This window comes from Hyperoodon ampullatus (assembly GCF_949752795.1).
Source record: "Hyperoodon ampullatus genome assembly, chromosome: 6".
Lineage (NCBI taxonomy): Eukaryota > Metazoa > Chordata > Mammalia > Artiodactyla > Ziphiidae > Hyperoodon > Hyperoodon ampullatus.
The window spans coordinates 94,305,565-94,323,688 of NC_136919.1; positions in this window are offsets into that span (position 1 = coordinate 94,305,565).

The following is an 18,124-nucleotide window of genomic DNA, read 5'->3' on the forward strand; positions in this document are numbered from 1 at the left end:
GGGCAGGGGAGCAGGGGGCCCAGGGCAGGGCCCTCAGAGTCTGGCAGGCCCAGGGGTGTGTCACAAGCATTTGGCCCAGGCCAAAGGGCGCCTTCTTTGTCCGCACAGCTTCCCAAACACTCACCTTTCCACTCAGGCCGCCCTCTTTGTTGAAGTGTGTGTGGAACGTGTCCTCGCAGTACACCTCGCTGCACAGCTAACCATAGGACTGGGCATAGTACCTTCCTGCCAGGTGACCGAAGTTCGCAGGCAGATGGGTCCCTGGGACCAACGCGGAGAGGCTCCTGCCCTGACCACAGGTCGACCACAGCCGCTGCCCCCGATCGGGGGCCGCAAAGCAGCCCTGTCTGAATCCCCTGCCTCTAGAGGGAGTATTGGACCAACACTTCTAAAAAATGGGGTCCTTGCGGGCAACTCATCGGAGGGACACAAATAAATCTTTGCCGACTTTCTCCTGAAGCTTACGAGCGTTCACACTTAAGCCTGTTACAATGTCAGCTGTATAGCTAAACATGAGCTCATGATCTAAATTTACACAATAATGAAGAAATCAGCTACAAGTGGAGAAAATCAGCAAAAACAATCAATATGAGAATTAGTTTCCCAAGGCCATCCATCAGATGTTGGAATAATCAGGTGCAAGGCAGAAAATATACATAAAACTGGAACTGAAACAAGCAACAAGGATGTTTTCAAAGACTGGTAGGATCTCTAAAACATTTGTAAAGTACATGTCATTGATAAAGCTAAATACCCAAGGTTGTGTAATACAACAGATTAATCATTGAGAAGAGTGAAATTATGCTGTTTTGAAAACTATGGCAGGTCAGATTTTCTGCCTAATGATATAAGAAGATTTATCTAAAAAATACACATTATTTCAAAGACTTATTGACTGTGAAATAAGTGAAGGGTATTTCAAATGGCTTGTCTGCAAAGAAAGGTGAGATGTAGGGAATCACAGAAAGTCGAGGGGAAAATATGTCAATATATACATTGCTATATGGTGAACTAAGCCTTAGGCCAGCAACAATGGAGAGGACCTGACCCTTAGAAACTTACAAGTAAGCTGGAATCTTCAAAAGTTCAAATCTTTCTAAGTAAAAAGATTTATTAAAATGAATAACCAAGTGTTTTAATTGACATCAGATGATCAAAACAACAAACCCTGAGAACATAGAAAAAATATAAATAAAGATATGAGCAGAACTTAATACAACAGAAAACGTATAAAATTGAGGTGATTTAGTAAGTCCAAAGAATATTCTTTGAAAAGATTTAAAAGACACACTTTGATTAAGGAAAACATAAACATATGTAAAGAATATACAGAAAGAATCAGGACAATGTTATAGCAGAGAATATATGAAATGCCAGTAAATTTGAACATTTCTGTAAAGGGGACCATTTCCTAGCTCCTAAAGTTGACCAAAACTGACACAAGAGGTAATCATTGAAGGTCATCATGTCTGCCCTTGGCATTCTTGGAACGCCCTGGCCTCAGAATGCAGCATCGGTAGTCCATGGTAACCTGCGGAGAGGGGGTGGGGCTGAAGGAGGTTGGAACACTGCCCTCACTGAGGGAGTGGGTGTGGCCATCTCTGCTGTGACTGAACAAAGGGCAGGGGAGCAGGGGGCCCAGGGCAGGGCCCTCAGAGCCCGGCAGGACCAGGGGAGTGTCACAAGCATTTGGCCCAGGCCAAAGGGCGCCTTCTTTGTCTGCACAGCTTCCCAAACACTCACATTTCCACTCAGGCCGCCCTCTTTGTTGAAGTGTGTGTGGAACGTGTCCTCGCAGTACACCTCGCTGCACAGCTAACCATAGGACTGGGCATCGTACCTTCCTGCCAGGTGACCGAAGTTCGCAGGCAGATGGGTCACTGGGACCAACGCGGAGAGGCTCCTGCCCTGACCACAGGTCGACCACAGCCGCTGCCCCAGATCGGGGGTTGCAAAGCAGCCCTGTCTGAATCCCCTGCCTCTAGAGGGAGTATTGGACCAACACTTCTAAAAAATGGGGTCTTTGCGGGCAACTCATCGGAGGGACACAAAAAAATCTTTGCCGACTTTCTCCTGAAGCTTACGAGCGTTCACACTTAAGCCTTTTACAATGTCAGCTGTTTAGCTAAACATGAGCTCATGATCTAAATTTACACAATAATGAAGAAATCAGCTACAAGGGGAGACAATCAGCAAAAACAATCAATATGAGAATTAGTTTCCCAAGGCCACCCATCAGATGTTGGAATAATCAAGTGCAAGGCAGAATATATACAAAAAACTGGAACTGGAACAAGGAACAAGGATGTTTTCAAAGACTGGTAGGATCTCTAAAACATTTGTAAAGTACATGTCATTGATAAAGCTAAATACTCAAAGGTTGTGTAATACAACAGATTAATCATTGAGAAGAGTGAAATTATGCTGTTTTGAAAACTATGGCAGGTCAGATTTTCTGCCTAATGACATAAGAAGATTTCTCTCAAAAATACACATTATTTCAAAGACTTATTGGCTGTGAAATAAGTGAAGGGTATTTCAAATGGCTTGTCTGCAAAGAAAGGTGAGATGTAGGGAATCACAGAAAGTCGAGGGGAAAATATGTCAATATATACATTGCTATATGGTGAACTAAGCCTTAGGCCAGCAACAATGGAGAGGACCTGACCCTTAGAAACTTGCAAGTAAGCTGGAATCTTCAAAAGTTCAAATCTTTATAAGTAAAAAGATTTATTAAAATGAATAACCAAGTGTTTTAATTGACATCAGATGATCAAAACAACAAACCCTGAGAACATAGAAAAAATATAAATAAAGATATGAGCAGAACTTAATACAACAGAAAACGTATAAAATTGAGGTGATTTAGTAAGTCCAAAGAATATTCTTTGAAAAGATTTAAAAGACACACTTTGATTAAGGAAAACAAAAACATAAGTAAAGAATATACAGAAAGAATCAGGACAATGTTATAGCAGAGAATATATGAAATGCCAGTAAATTTGAATATTTCTGTAAAGGGGACCATTTCCTAGCTCCTAAAGTTGACCAAAACTGACACAAGAGGAAATCATTGAAGGTCATCATGTCTGCCCTTGGCATTCTCGGAACGCCCTGGCCTCAGAATGCAGCATCGGTAGTCCATGGTAACCTGCGGAGAGGGGGCGGGGCTGAAGGAGGTTGGAACACTGCCCTCACTGAGGGAGTGGGTGTGGCCATCTCTGCTGTGACTGAACAAAGGGCAGGGGAGCAGGGGGCCCAGGGCAGGGCCCTCAGAGTCTGGCAGGCCCAGGGGTGTGTCACAAGCATTTGGCCCAGGCCAAAGGGCGCCTTCTTTGTCCGCACAGCTTCCCAAACACTCACCTTTCCACTCAGGCCGCCCTCTTTGTTGAAGTGTGTGTGGAACGTATCCTCGCAGTACACCTCGCTGCACAGCTAACCATAGGACTGGGCATAGTACCTTCCTGCCAGGTGACCGAAGTTCGCAGGCAGATGGGTCCCTGGGACCAACGCGGAGAGGCTCCTGCCCTGACCACAGGTCGACCACAGCCGCTGCCCCCGATCGGGGGCCGCAAAGCAGCCCTGTCTGAATCCCCTGCCTCTAGAGGGAGTATTGGACCAACACTTCTAAAAAATGGGGTCCTTGCGGGCAACTCATCGGAGGGACACAAATAAATCTTTGCCGACTTTCTCCTGAAGCTTACGAGCGTTCACACTTAAGCCTGTTACAATGTCAGCTGTATAGCTAAACATGAGCTCATGATCTAAATTTACACAATAATGAAGAAATCAGCTACAAGTGGAGACAATCAGCAAAAAGAATCAATATGAGAATTAGTTTCCCAAGGCCATCCATCAGATGTTGGAATAATCAGGTGCAAGGCAGAAAATATACATAAAACTGGAACTGAAACAAGCAACAAGGATGTTTTCAAAGACTGGTAGGATCTCTAAAACTTTTGTAAAGTACATGTCATTGATAAAGCTAAATACTCAAAGGTTGTGTAATACAACAGATTAATCATTGAGAAGAGTGAAATTATGCTGTTTTGAAAACTATGGCAGGTCAGATTTTCTGCCTAATGATATAAGAAGATTTCTCTCAAAAGTACACATTATATCAAAGACTTATTGGCTGTGAAATAAGTGAAGGGTATTTCAAATGGCTTGTCTACAAAGAAAGGTGAGATGTAGGGAATCACAGAAAGTCGAGGGGAAAATATGTCAATATATACATTGCTATATGGTGAACTAAGCCTTAGGCCAGCAACAATGGAGAGTACCTGACCCTTAGAAACTTACAAGTAAGCTGGAATCTTCAAAAGTTCAAATCTTTCTAAGTAAAAAGATTTATTAAAATGAATAACCAAGTGTTTTAATTGACATCAGATGATCAAAACAACAAACCCTGAGAACATAGAAAAAATATAAATAAAGATATGAGCAGAACTTAATACAACAGAAAACGTATAAAATTGAGGTGATTTAGTAAGTCCAAAGAATATTCTTTGAAAAGATTTAAAAGACACACTTTGATTAAGGAAAACATAAACATATTTAAAGAATATACAGAAAGAATCAGGACAATGTTATAGCAGAGAATATATGAAATGCCAGTAAATTTGAACATTTCTGTAAAGGGGACCATTTCCTAGCTCCTAAAGTTGACCAAAACTGACACAAGAGGAAATCATTGAAGGTCATCATGTCTGCCCTTGGCATTCTTGGAACGCCCTGGCCTCAGAATGCAGCATCGGTAGTCCATGGTAACCTGCGGAGAGGGGGTGGGGCTGAAGGAGGTTAGAACACTGCCCTCACTGAGGGAGTGGGTGTGGCCATCTCTGCTGTGACTGAACAAAGGGCAGGGGAGCAGGGGGCCCAGGGCAGGGCCCTCAGAGCCCGGCAGGACCAGGGGAGTGTCACAAGCATTTGGCCCAGGCCAAAGGGCGCCTTCTTTGTCTGCACAGCTTCCCAAACACTCACATTTCCACTCAGGCCGCCCTCTTTGTTGAAGTGTGTGTGGAACGTGTCCTCGCAGTACACCTCGCTGCACAGCTAACCATAGGACTGGGCATCGTACCTTCCTGCCAGGTGACCGAAGTTCACAGGCAGATGGGTCACTGGGACCAACGCGGAGAGGCTTCTGCCCTGACCACAGGTCGACCACAGCCGCTGCCCCAGATCGGGGGTTGCAAAGCAGCCCTGTCTGAATCCCCTGCCTCTAGAGGGAGTATTGGACCAACACTTCTAAAAAATGGGGTCCTTGCGGGCAACTCATCGGAGGGACACAAAAAAATCTTTGCCGACTTTCTCCTGAAGCTTACGAGCGTTCACACTTAAGCCTTTTACAATGTCAGCTGTTTAGCTAAACATGAGCTCATGATCTAAATTTACACAATAATGAAGAAATCAGCTACAAGGGGAGACAATCAGCAAAAACAATCAATGTGAGAATTAGTTTCCCAAGGCCACCCATCAGATGTTGGAATAATCAGGTGCAAGGCAGAATATATACAAAAAACTGGAACTGGAACAAGGAACAAGGATGTTTTCAAAGACTGGTAGGATCTCTAAAACATTTGTAAAGTACATGTCATTGATAAAGCTAAATACTCAAAGGTTGTGTAATACAACAGATTAATCATTGAGAAGAGTGAAATTATGCTGTTTTGAAAACTATGGCAGGTCAGATTTTCTGCCTAATGATATAAGAAGATTTCTCTCAAAAATACACATTATTTCAAAGACTTATTGGCTGTGAAATAAGTGAAGGGTATTTCAAATGGCTTGTCTGCAAAGAAAGGTGAGATGTAGGGAATCACAGAAAGTCGAGGGGAAAATATGTCAATATATACATTGCTATATGGTGAACTAAGCCTTAGGCCAGCAACAATGGAGAGGACCTGACCCTTAGAAACTTACAAGTAAGCTGGAATCTTCAAAAGTTCAAATCTTTATAAGTAAAAAGATTTATTAAAATGAATAACCAAGTGTTTTAATTGACATCAGATGATCAAAACAACAAACCCTGAGAACATAGAAAAAATATAAATAAAGATATGAGCAGAACTTAATACAACAGAAAACGTATAAAATTGAGGTGATTTAGTAAGTCCAAAGAATATTCTTTGAAAAGATTTAAAAGACACACTTTGATTAAGGAAAACATAAACATATGTAAAGAATATACAGAAAGAATCAGGACAATGTTATAGCAGAGAATATATGAAATGCCAGTAAATTTGAACATTTCTGTAAAGGGGACCATTTCCTAGCTCCTAAAGTTGACCAAAACTGACACAAGAGGAAATCATTGAAGGTCATCATGTCTGCCCTTGGCATTCTTGGAACGCCCTGGCCTCAGAATGCAGCATCGGTAGTCCATGGTAACCTGCGGAGAGGGGGTGGGGCTGAAGGAGGTTGGAACACTGCCCTCACTGAGGGAGTGGGTGTGGCCATCTCTGCTGTGACTGAACAAAGGGCAGGGGAGCAGGGGGCCCAGGGCAGGGCCCTCAGAGCCCGGCAGGACCAGGGGAGTGTCACAAGCATTTGGCCCAGGCCAAAGGGCGCCTTCTTTGTCTGCACAGCTTCCCAAACACTCACATTTCCACTCAGGCCGCCCTCTTTGTTGAAGTGTGTGTGGAACGTGTCCTCGCAGTACACCTCGCTGCACAGCTAACCATAGGACTGGGCATCGTACCTTCCTGCCAGGTGACTGAAGTTCGCAGGCAGATGGGTCACTGGGACTAACCCGGAGAGGCTCCTGCCCTGACCACAGGTCAACCACAGCCGCTGCCCCAGATCGGGGGTTGCAAAGCAGCCCTGTCTGAATCCCCTGCCTCTAGAGGGAGTATTGGACCAACACTTCTAAAAAATGGGGTCCTTGCGGGCAACTCATCGGAGGGACACAAAAAAATCTTTGCCGAGTTTCTCCTGAAGCTTACGAGCATTCACACTTAAGCCTTTTACAATGTCAGCTGTTTACCTAAACATGAGCTCATGATCTAAATTTACACAATAATGAAGAAATCAGCTACAAGGGGAGACAATCAGCAAAAACAATCAATATGAGAATTAGTTTCCCAAGGCCACCCATCAGATGTTGGAATAATCAGGTGCAAGGCAGAATATATACATAAAACTGGAACTGGAACAAGGAACAAGGATGTTTTCAAAGACTGGTAGGATCTCTAAAACATTTGTAAAGTACATGTCATTGATAAAGCTAAATACTCAAAGGTTGTGTAATACAACAGATTAATCATTGAGAAGAGTGAAATTATGCTGTTTTGAAAACTATGGCAGGTCAGATTTTCTGCCTAATGATATAAGAAGATTTCTCTCAAAAATACACATTATTTCAAAGACTTATTGGCTGTGAAATAAGTGAAGGGTATTTCAAATGGCTTGTCTACAAAGAAAGGTGAGATGTAGGGAATCACAGAAAGTCGAGGGGAAAATATGTCAATATATACATTGCTATATGGTGAACTAAGCCTTAGGCCAGCAACAATGGAGAGTACCTGACCCTTAGAAACTTACAAGTAAGCTGGAATCTTCAAAAGTTCAAATCTTTCTAAGTAAAAAGATTTATTAAAATGAATAACCAAGTGTTTTAATTGACATCAGATGATCAAAACAACAAACCCTGAGAACATAGAAAAAATATAAATAAAGATATGAGCAGAACTTAATACAACAGAAAACGTATAAAAGTGAGGTGATTTAGTAAGTCCAAAGAATATTCTTTGAAAAGATTTAAAAGACACACTTTGATTAAGGAAAACATAAACATATGTAAAGAATATACAGAAAGAATCAGGACAATGTTATAGCAGAGAATATATGAAATGCCAGTAAATTTGAACATTTCTGTAAAGGGGACCATTTCCTAGCTCCTAAAGTTGACCAAAACTGACACAAGAGGAAATCATTGAAGGTCATCATGTCTGCCCTTGGCATTCTTGGAATGCCCTGGCCTCAGAATGCAGCATCGGTAGTCCATGGTAACCTGCGGAGAGGGGGTGGGGCTGAAGGAGGTTGGAACACTGCCCTCACTGAGGGAGTGGGTGTGGCCATCTCTGCTGTGACTGAACAAAGGGCAGGGGAGCAGGGGGCCCAGGGCAGGGCCCTCAGAGCCCGGCAGGACCAGGGGAGTGTCACAAGCATTTGGCCCAGGCCAAAGGGCGCCTTCTTTGTCTGCACAGCTTCCCAAACACTCACATTTCCACTCAGGCCGCCCTCTTTGTTGAAGTGTGTGTGGAACGTGTCCTCGCAGTACACCTCGCTGCACAGCTAACCATAGGACTGGGCATCGTACCTTCCTGCCAGGTGACCGAAGTTCGCAGGCAGATGGGTCACTGGGACCAACGCGGAGAGGCTCCTGCCCTGACCACAGGTCGACCACAGCCGCTGCCCCAGATCGGGGGTTGCAAAGCAGCCCTGTCTGAATCCCCTGCCTCTAGAGGGAGTATTGGACCAACACTTCTAAAAAATGGGGTCTTTGCGGGCAACTCATCGGAGGGACACAAAAAAATCTTTGCCGACTTTCTCCTGAAGCTTACGAGCGTTCACACTTAAGCCTTTTACAATGTCAGCTGTTTAGCTAAACATGAGCTCATGATCTAAATTTACACAATAATGAAGAAATCAGCTACAAGGGGAGACAATCAGCAAAAACAATCAATATGAGAATTAGTTTCCCAAGGCCACCCATCAGATGTTGGAATAATCAAGTGCAAGGCAGAATATATACAAAAAACTGGAACTGGAACAAGGAACAAGGATGTTTTCAAAGACTGGTAGGATCTCTAAAACATTTGTAAAGTACATGTCATTGATAAAGCTAAATATTCAAAGGTTGTGTAATACAACAGATTAATCATTGAGAAGAGTGAAATTATGCTGTTTTGAAAACTATGGCAGGTCAGATTTTCTGCCTAATGACATAAGAAGATTTCTCTCAAAAATACACATTATTTCAAAGACTTATTGGCTGTGAAATAAGTGAAGGGTATTTCAAATGGCTTGTCTGCAAAGAAAGGTGAGATGTAGGGAATCACAGAAAGTCGAGGGGAAAATATGTCAATATATACATTGCTATATGGTGAACTAAGCCTTAGGCCAGCAACAATGGAGAGGACCTGACCCTTAGAAACTTACAAGTAAGCTGGAATCTTCAAAAGTTCAAATCTTTATAAGTAAAAAGATTTATTAAAATGAATAACCAAGTGTTTTAATTGACATCAGATGATCAAAACAACAAACCCTGAGAACATAGAAAAAATATAAATAAAGATATGAGCAGAACTTAATACAACAGAAAACGTATAAAATTGAGGTGATTTAGTAAGTCCAAAGAATATTCTTTGAAAAGATTTAAAAGACACACTTTGATTAAGGAAAACAAAAACATAAGTAAAGAATATACAGAAAGAATCAGGACAATGTTATAGCAGAGAATATATGAAATGCCAGTAAATTTGAATATTTCTGTAAAGGGGACCATTTCCTAGCTACTAAAGTTGACCAAAACTGACACAAGAGGAAATCATTGAAGGTCATCATGTCTGCCCTTGGCATTCTCGGAACGCCCTGGCCTCAGAATGCAGCATCGGTAGTCCATGGTAACCTGCGGAGAGGGGGCGGGGCTGAAGGAGGTTGGAACACTGCCCTCACTGAGGGAGTGGGTGTGGCCATCTCTGCTGTGACTGAACAAAGGGCAGGGGAGCAGGGGGCCCAGGGCAGGGCCCTCAGAGTCTGGCAGGCCCAGGGGTGTGTCACAAGCATTTGGCCCAGGCCAAAGGGCGCCTTCTTTGTCCGCACAGCTTCCCAAACACTCACCTTTCCACTCAGGCCGCCCTCTTTGTTGAAGTGTGTGTGGAACGTATCCTCGCAGTACACCTCGCTGCACAGCTAACCATAGGACTGGGCATAGTACCTTCCTGCCAGGTGACCGAAGTTCGCAGGCAGATGGGTCCCTGGGACCAACGCGGAGAGGCTCCTGCCCTGACCACAGGTCGACCACAGCCGCTGCCCCCGATCGGGGGCCGCAAAGCAGCCCTGTCTGAATCCCCTGCCTCTAGAGGGAGTATTGGACCAACACTTCTAAAAAATGGGGTCCTTGCGGGCAACTCATCGGAGGGACACAAATAAATCTTTGCCGACTTTCTCCTGAAGCTTACGAGCGTTCACACTTAAGCCTGTTACAATGTCAGCTGTATAGCTAAACATGAGCTCATGATCTAAATTTACACAATAATGAAGAAATCAGCTACAAGTGGAGACAATCAGCAAAAAGAATCAATATGAGAATTAGTTTCCCAAGGCCATCCATCAGATGTTGGAATAATCAGGTGCAAGGCAGAAAATATACATAAAACTGGAACTGAAACAAGCAACAAGGATGTTTTCAAAGACTGGTAGGATCTCTAAAACATTTGTAAAGTACATGTCATTGATAAAGCTAAATACTCAAAGGTTGTGTAATACAACAGATTAATCATTGAGAAGAGTGAAATTATGCTGTTTTGAAAACTATGGCAGGTCAGATTTTCTGCCTAATGATATAAGAAGATTTCTCTCAAAAATACACATTATTTCAAAGACTTATTGGCTGTGAAATAAGTGAAGGGTATTTCAAATGGCTTGTCTACAAAGAAAGGTGAGATGTAGGGAATCACAGAAAGTCGAGGGGAAAATATGTCAATATATACATTGCTATATGGTGAACTAAGCCTTAGGCCAGCAACAATGGAGAGTACCTGACCCTTAGAAACTTACAAGTAAGCTGGAATCTTCAAAAGTTCAAATCTTTCTAAGTAAAAAGATTTATTAAAATGAATAACCAAGTGTTTTAATTGACATCAGATGATCAAAACAACAAACCCTGAGAACATAGAAAAAATATAAATAAAGATATGAGCAGAACTTAATACAACAGAAAACGTATAAAATTGAGGTGATTTAGTAAGTCCAAAGAATATTCTTTGAAAAGATTTAAAAGACACACTTTGATTAAGGAAAACATAAACATATGTAAAGAATATACAGAAAGAATCAGGACAATGTTATAGCAGAGAATATATGAAATGCCAGTAAATTTGAACATTTCTGTAAAGGGGACCATTTCCTAGCTCCTAAAGTTGACCAAAACTGACACAAGAGGAAATCATTGAAGGTCATCATGTCTGCACTTGGCATTCTTGGAACGCCCTGGCCTCAGAATGCAGCATCGGTAGTCCATGGTAACCTGCTGAGAGGGGGTGGGGCTGAAGGAGGTTAGAACACTGCCCTCACTGAGGGAGTGGGTGTGGCCATCTCTGCTGTGACTGAACAAAGGGCAGGGGAGCAGGGGGCCCAGGGCAGGGCCCTCAGAGCCCGGCAGGACCAGGGGAGTGTCACAAGCATTTGGCCCAGGCCAAAGGGCGCCTTCTTTGTCTGCACAGCTTCCCAAACACTCACATTTCCACTCAGGCCGCCCTCTTTGTTGAAGTGTGTGTGGAACGTGTCCTCGCAGTACACCTCGCTGCACAGCTAACCATAGGACTGGGCATCGTACCTTCCTGCCAGGTGACCGAAGTTCACAGGCAGATGGGTCACTGGGACCAATGCGGAGAGGTTTCTGCCCTGACCACAGGTCGACCACAGCCGCTGCCCCAGATCGGGGGTTGCAAAGCAGCCCTGTCTGAATCCCCTGCCTCTAGAGGGAGTATTGGACCAACACTTCTAAAAAATGGGGTCCTTGCGGGCAACTCATCGGAGGGACACAAAAAAATCTTTGCCGACTTTCTCCTGAAGCTTACGAGCGTTCACACTTAAGCCTTTTACAATGTCAGCTGTTTAGCTAAACATGAGCTCATGATCTAAATTTACACAATAATGAAGAAATCAGCTACAAGGGGAGACAATCAGCAAAAACAATCAATGTGAGAATTAGTTTCCCAAGGCCACCCATCAGATGTTGGAATAATCAGGTGCAAGGCAGAATATATACAAAAAACTGGAACTGGAACAAGGAACAAGGATGTTTTCAAAGACTGGTAGGATCTCTAAAACATTTGTAAAGTACATGTCATTGATAAAGCTAAATACTCAAAGGTTGTGTAATACAACAGATTAATCATTGAGAAGAGTGAAATTATGCTGTTTTGAAAACTATGGCAGGTCAGATTTTCTGCCTAATGATATAAGAAGATTTCTCTCAAAAATACACATTATTTCAAAGACTTATTGGCTGTGAAATAAGTGAAGGGTATTTCAAATGGCTTGTCTGCAAAGAAAGGTGAGATGTAGGGAATCACAGAAAGTCGAGGGGAAAATATGTCAATATATACATTGCTATATGGTGAACTAAGCCTTAGGCCAGCAACAATGGAGAGGACCTGACCCTTAGAAACTTACAAGTAAGCTGGAATCTTCAAAAGTTCAAATCTTTATAAGTAAAAAGATTTATTAAAATGAATAACCAAGTGTTTTAATTGACATCAGATGATCAAAACAACAAACCCTGAGAACATAGAAAAAATATAAATAAAGATATGAGCAGAACTTAATACAACAGAAAACGTATAAAATTGAGGTGATTTAGTAAGTCCAAAGAATATTCTTTGAAAAGATTTAAAAGACACACTTTGATTAAGGAAAACATAAACATATGTAAAGAATATACAGAAAGAATCAGGACAATGTTATAGCAGAGAATATATGAAATGCCAGTAAATTTGAACATTTCTGTAAAGGGGACCATTTCCTAGCTCCTAAAGTTGACCAAAACTGACACAAGAGGAAATCATTGAAGGTCATCATGTCTGCCCTTGGCATTCTTGGAACGCCCTGGCCTCAGAATGCAGCATCGGTAGTCCATGGTAACCTGCGGAGAGGGGGTGGGGCTGAAGGAGGTTGGAACACTGCCCTCACTGAGGGAGTGGGTGTGGCCATCTCTGCTGTGACTGAACAAAGGGCAGGGGAGCAGGGGGCCCAGGGCAGGGCCCTCAGAGCCCGGCAGGACCAGGGGAGTGTCACAAGCATTTGGCCCAGGCCAAAGGGCGCCTTCTTTGTCTGCACAGCTTCCCAAACACTCACATTTCCACTCAGGCCGCCCTCTTTGTTGAAGTGTGTGTGGAACGTGTCCTCGCAGTACACCTCGCTGCACAGCTAACCATAGGACTGGGCATCGTACCTTCCTGCCAGGTGACTGAAGTTCGCAGGCAGATGGGTCACTGGGACTAACCCGGAGAGGCTCCTGCCCTGACCACAGGTCAACCACAGCCGCTGCCCCAGATCGGGGGTTGCAAAGCAGCCCTGTCTGAATCCCCTGCCTCTAGAGGGAGTATTGGACCAACACTTCTAAAAAATGGGGTCCTTGCGGGCAACTCATCGGAGGGACACAAAAAAATCTTTGCCGACTTTCTCCTGAAGCTTACGAGCATTCACACTTAAGCCTTTTACAATGTCAGCTGTTTACCTAAACATGAGCTCATGATCTAAATTTACACAATAATGAAGAAATCAGCTACAAGGGGAGACAATCAGCAAAAACAATCAATATGAGAATTAGTTTCCCAAGGCCACCCATCAGATGTTGGAATAATCAGGTGCAAGGCAGAATATATACATAAAACTGGAACTGGAACAAGGAACAAGGATGTTTTCAAAGACTGGTAGGATCTCTAAAACATTTGTAAAGTACATGTCATTGATAAAGCTAAATACTCAAAGGTTGTGTAATACAACAGATTAATCATTGAGAAGAGTGAAATTATGCTGTTTTGAAAACTATGGCAGGTCAGATTTTCTGCCTAATGATATAAGAAGATTTCTCTCAAAAATACACATTATTTCAAAGACTTATTGGCTGTGAAATAAGTGAAGGGTATTTCAAATGGCTTGTCTACAAAGAAAGGTGAGATGTAGGGAATCACAGAAAGTCGAGGGGAAAATATGTCAATATATACATTGCTATATGGTGAACTAAGCCTTAGGCCAGCAACAATGGAGAGTACCTGACCCTTAGAAACTTACAAGTAAGCTGGAATCTTCAAAAGTTCAAATCTTTCTAAGTAAAAAGATTTATTAAAATGAATAACCAAGTGTTTTAATTGACATCAGATGATCAAAACAACAAACCCTGAGAACATAGAAAAAATATAAATAAAGATATGAGCAGAACTTAATACAACAGAAAACGTATAAAATTGAGGTGATTTAGTAAGTCCAAAGAATATTCTTTGAAAAGATTTAAAAGACACACTTTGATTAAGGAAAACATAAACATATGTAAAGAATATACAGAAAGAATCAGGACAATGTTATAGCAGAGAATATATGAAATGCCAGTAAATTTGAACATTTCTGTAAAGGGGACCATTTCCTAGCTCCTAAAGTTGACCAAAACTGACACAAGAGGAAATCATTGAAGGTCATCATGTCTGCCCTTGGCATTCTTGGAACGCCCTGGCCTCAGAATGCAGCATCGGTAGTCCATGGTAACCTGCGGAGAGGGGGTGGGGCTGAAGGAGGTTGGAACACTGCCCTCACTGAGGGAGTGGGTGTGGCCATCTCTGCTGTGACTGAACAAAGGGCAGGGGAGCAGGGGGCCCAGGGCAGGGCCCTCAGAGCCCGGCAGGACCAGGGGAGTGTCACAAGCATTTGGCCCAGGCCAAAGGGCGCCTTCTTTGTCTGCACAGCTTCCCAAACACTCACATTTCCACTCAGGCCGCCCTCTTTGTTGAAGTGTGTGTGGAACGTGTCCTCGCAGTACACCTCGCTGCACAGCTAACCATAGGACTGGGCATCGTACCTTCCTGCCAGGTGACCGAAGTTCGCAGGCAGATGGGTCACTGGGACCAACGCGGAGAGGCTCCTGCCCTGACCACAGGTCGACCACAGCCGCTGCCCCAGATCGGGGGTTGCAAAGCAACCCTGTCTGAATCCCCTGCCTCTAGAGGGAGTATTGGACCAACACTTCTAAAAAATGGGGTCTTTGCGGGCAACTCATCGGAGGGACACAAAAAAATCTTTGCCGACTTTCTCCTGAAGCTTACGAGCGTTCACACTTAAGCCTTTTACAATGTCAGCTGTTTAGCTAAACATGAGCTCATGATCTAAATTTACACAATAATGAAGAAATCAGCTACAAGGGGAGACAATCAGCAAAAACAATCAATATGAGAATTAGTTTCCCAAGGCCACCCATCAGATGTTGGAATAATCAAGTGCAAGGCAGAATATATACAAAAAACTGGAACTGGAACAAGGAACAAGGATGTTTTCAAAGACTGGTAGGATCTCTAAAACATTTGTAAAGTACATGTCATTGATAAAGCTAAATACTCAAAGGTTGTGTAATACAACAGATTAATCATTGAGAAGAGTGAAATTATGCTGTTTTGAAAACTATGGCAGGTCAGATTTTCTGCCTAATGACATAAGAATATTTCTCTCAAAAATACACATTATTTCAAAGACTTATTGGCTGTGAAATAAGTGAAGGGTATTTCAAATGGCTTGTCTGCAAAGAAAGGTGAGATGTAGGGAATCACAGAAAGTCGAGGGGAAAATATGTCAATATATACATTGCTATATGGTGAACTAAGCCTTAGGCCAGCAACAATGGAGAGGACCTGACCCTTAGAAACTTACAAGTAAGCTGGAATCTTCAAAAGTTCAAATCTTTATAAGTAAAAAGATTTATTAAAATGAATAACCAAGTGTTTTAATTGACATCAGATGATCAAAACAACAAACCCTGAGAACATAGAAAAAATATAAATAAAGATATGAGCAGAACTTAATACAACAGAAAACGTATAAAATTGAGGTGATTTAGTAAGTCCAAAGAATATTCTTTGAAAAGATTTAAAAGACACACTTTGATTAAGGAAAACAAAAACATAAGTAAAGAATATACAGAAAGAATCAGGACAATGTTATAGCAGAGAATATATGAAATGCCAGTAAATTTGAATATTTCTGTACAGGGGACCATTTCCTAGCTCCTAAAGTTGACCAAAACTGACACAAGAGGAAATCATTGAAGGTCATCATGTCTGCCCTTGGCATTCTCGGAACGCCCTGGCCTCAGAATGCAGCATCGGTAGTCCATGGTAACCTGCGGAGAGGGGGCGGGGCTGAAGGAGGTTGGAACACTGCCCTCACTGAGGGAGTGGGTGTGGCCATCTCTGCTGTGACTGAACAAAGGGCAGGGGAGCAGGGGGCCCAGGGCAGGGCCCTCAGAGTCTGGCAGGCCCAGGGGTGTGTCACAAGCATTTGGCCCAGGCCAAAGGGCGCCTTCTTTGTCCGCACAGCTTCCCAAACACTCACCTTTCCACTCAGGCCGCCCTCTTTGTTGAAGTGTGTGTGGAACGTATCCTCGCAGTACACCTCGCTGCACAGCTAACCATAGGACTGGGCATAGTACCTTCCTGCCAGGTGACCGAAGTTCGCAGGCAGATGGGTCCCTGGGACCAACGCGGAGAGGCTCCTGCCCTGACCACAGGTCGACCACAGCCGCTGCCCCCGATCGGGGGTTGCAAAGCAGCCCTGTCTGAATCCCCTGCCTCTAGAGGGAGTATTGGACCAACACTTCTAAAAAATGGGGTCTTTGCGGGCAACTCATCGGAGGGACACAAAAAAATCTTTGCCGACTTTCTCCTGAAGCTTACGAGCGTTCACACTTCAGCCTTTTACAATGTCAGCTGTTTAGCTAAACATGAGCTCATGATCTAAATTTACACAATAATGAAGAAATCAGCTACAAGGGGAGACAATCAGCAAAAACAATCAATATGAGAATTAGTTTCCCAAGGCCACCCATCAGATGTTGGAATAATCAAGTGCAAGGCAGAATATATACAAAAAACTGGAACTGGAACAAGGAACAAGGATGTTTTCAAAGACTGGTAGGATCTCTAAAACATTTGTAAAGTACATGTCATTGATAAAGCTAAATACTCAAAGGTTGTGTAATACAACAGATTAATCATTGAGAAGAGTGAAATTATGCTGTTTTGAAAACTATGGCAGGTCAGATTTTCTGCCTAATGACATAAGAAGATTTCTCTCAAAAATACACATTATTTCAAAGACTTATTGGCTGTGAAATAAGTGAAGGGTATTTCAAATGGCTTGTCTGCAAAGAAAGGTGAGATGTAGGGAATCACAGAAAGTCGAGGGGAAAATATGTCAATATATACATTGCTATATGGTGAACTAAGCCTTAGGCCAGCAACAATGGAGAGGACCTGACCCTTAGAAACTTACAAGTAAGCTGGAATCTTCAAAAGTTCAAATCTTTATAAGTAAAAAGATTTATTAAAATGAATAACCAAGTGTTTTAATTGACATCAGATGATCAAAACAACAAACCCTGAGAACATAGAAAAAATATAAATAAAGATATGAGCAGAACTTAATACAACAGAAAACGTATAAAATTGAGGTGATTTAGTAAGTCCAAAGAATATTCTTTGAAAAGATTTAAAAGACACACTTTGATTAAGGAAAACAAAAACATAAGTAAAGAATATACAGAAAGAATCAGGACAATGTTATAGCAGAGAATATATGAAATGCCAGGAAATTTGAATATTTCTGTACAGGGGACCATTTCCTAGCTCCTAAAGTTGACCAAAACTGACACAAGAGGAAATCATTGAAGGTCATCATGTCTGCCCTTGGCATTCTCGGAACGCCCTGGCCTCAGAATGCAGCATCGGTAGTCCATGGTAACCTGCGGAGAGGGGGCGGGGCTGAAGGAGGTTGGAACACTGCCCTCACTGAGGGAGTGGGTGTGGCCATCTCTGCTGTGACTGAACAAAGGGCAGGGGAGCAGGGGGCCCAGGGCAGGGCCCTCAGAGTCTGGCAGGCCCAGGGGTGTGTCACAAGCATTTGGCCCAGGCCAAAGGGCGCCTTCTTTGTCTGCACAGCTTCCCAAACACTCACCTTTCCACTCAGGCCGCCCTCTTTGTTGAAGTGTGTGTGGAACGTATCCTCGCAGTACACCTCGCTGCACAGCTAACCATAGGACTGGGCATAGTACCTTCCTGCCAGGTGACCGAAGTTCGCAGGCAGATGGGTCCCTGGGACCAACGCGGAGAGGCTCCTGCCCTGACCACAGGTCGAC